The sequence below is a fragment of the Rattus norvegicus genome, chromosome 18, assembly GCF_036323735.1.
Source record: "Rattus norvegicus strain BN/NHsdMcwi chromosome 18, GRCr8, whole genome shotgun sequence".
NCBI classification, from domain to species: Eukaryota; Metazoa; Chordata; class Mammalia; order Rodentia; family Muridae; genus Rattus; species Rattus norvegicus.
Genome location: NC_086036.1, coordinates 26,070,391 through 26,072,384, shown reverse-complemented (window position 1 = coordinate 26,072,384; position 1,994 = coordinate 26,070,391). Strand labels below are relative to the sequence as shown.

Below are 1,994 nucleotides of genomic sequence, written 5' to 3'. Positions count from 1 at the left end.
TTTGTGCTTACAGAGGCAAGCAGATTTCCGAGTACAAGGCCAACCTGACTTGGTTGATATTCATGGTAGGCCTGACTTTTTTGAGTTTAGATCCAGACATGGTGGAAATGGTGATCTCAGGGTAGGATCCAACCAAGTTATCTTATTGTTTGTGGTTACAAAGACAGGAGATCTCTGAGTTCATTTGCTATATTAAAAAAATGCACTTGCTGTCTTTTTTAAGACTCAATGGGCTAAGGTCATAAATGCTGATTTGTGGGATAATCAAAAGGGAGCTGGGGTAAAATGACTGAACTGGTATGTAAATAAAAGACTGGGCTTTGGTCTGCAAGAGAGAGCTACCTAGAGAGCTAACATACCTCTTTTAGAATTTTTCTAGCAGGTTTTCTAACTTTGGTAAGAAAATCCAAGAGCTGTCTAGGGAGCTATCTTGAGAAGACTACAGAGCTGTCAGCTTGCACCCCATCTTTGACTTTGAGTGTTTTTTTCTGCCCCTTCCTACACTCGGGATCTTTTCCCAAACTGAGGCGATTTTTAGCATCCAAAGAAGCTAAGTAAGAAGAAGGGCCCAAGATGTGTGAATCTCACTGAGAAGGGGAAATAGAATAGACATTGTGGGTGAATGGGGGGATGGGAACAGGAAGGATCAGGTGTGGGTCAGAAGGAAGGAGAGAAAACTGGAGTGGGGTGGGGTACATCTCTGGAATGAGCTAGAAACCTTATGCAATGGAAACTCCCAGGAATCTATGAGGGTGACCCTAAGACGCCTAGCAATGGGGGATATGGAGCCTGAACCAGACATCTCCTATAACCAGGCTTCCAGTGGAGGGAATGGGACTCCGTTTGACCTACAATTTGTCCTCCCCACAAAATGTACTGGGATAAAAATGGTGCAGAAATTGAGGGAGTGGCCAACCAATGACTGGTCCAGTGTGAAACCCGTGCCATGAGAGGGAGCCCACCCCTGACACTGCTAACGATACTTTGCTACACTTGCAGACAGGAGCCTAGCATAACTGTCATCAGAGAGGCTTCACCTAGCAACTGATAGAAACAGATGCAGAATCCCACAGCTTAACAGTAGGCAAAGCTTGGGAATCCCACAGAAGAAGGGGGGGGAAGGGTTATAGGGGACAGAGGGGTCAAACACATGACAAGAAAACCCACAGAATCAACTAACCACAGCTCATAGGGGCTCACAGAGACTGAACCACCAACCAGGGAGCCTGCATGGGACTGACCTAGGTAGGCCCTCTGCACATGTTATATCTGTGTAGCTTGATCTTCATGTGGAATTCCTAACAGTGAGAACAGGAGCAGTTCATGACTTTGTTGCCCACCTTTGGGACCCCTTTCTCTTACTGGGTTACCTCATCTAACAGGGGAGAATGCACCTAGTCTTACTGCAATTTTATATGCCAGGGTTGGTTGATATCCATGGGAGGCTTGCCTTTTCTTTTTTTTTTTTTTTTTCTTTTCTATTTTTTTGGAGCTGGGGACCGAACCCAGGGCCTTGCGCTTGCTAGGCAAGCGCTCTACTACTGAGCTAAATCCCCAACCCCAGGCATGCCTTTTCTGAAGGGAAACAGAAGAGGAGTGAACGGGGATTGAGGGAGGACTGGGAGGAAGTGAGGGAGGGTAAACTGCAGTTGGGTTTTTAAATAAATAAATAAATAAATAAATAAATAAATAAATAAATATTGTAAAATAAAAAATAAATTGCAATCTCAAAAATAAACAACAAACCCATCGCCCCAAAGTGCACTCTGAAGCCACGGGGGTGAAGTGCTGGGTGTATCCTGAGGTTAAGTAAAGGCAAGAGAAGGTTTGAGAACAAGTGGTTCCAGGCTGCCCCAACCAGGTCGATAACTTGGATCTCTTAACCCCTCTAGAACCCCAAGATCAAAGTTTGTCTAAATTATGCTGGTGGTTTGCTAGTCATTTTTCATTTCTCAAACAAAATATCCAAAAGAAACCATTTGAGTTGGGGAAAG

At 44.6% G+C, this 1,994-nt stretch overlaps 1 non-coding gene across 1 annotated transcript; it reads left to right on the top strand.

Annotated features, from left to right (window-relative positions):
- Window positions 1-348: 348 nt before the first annotated feature.
- Window positions 349-410, top strand: LOC120098345 (U7 small nuclear RNA). Its single transcript, XR_005496535.1, has one exon. It is a non-coding gene; the product is annotated as a U7 small nuclear RNA (small nuclear RNA).
- Window positions 411-1,994: the final 1,584 nt, after the last annotated feature.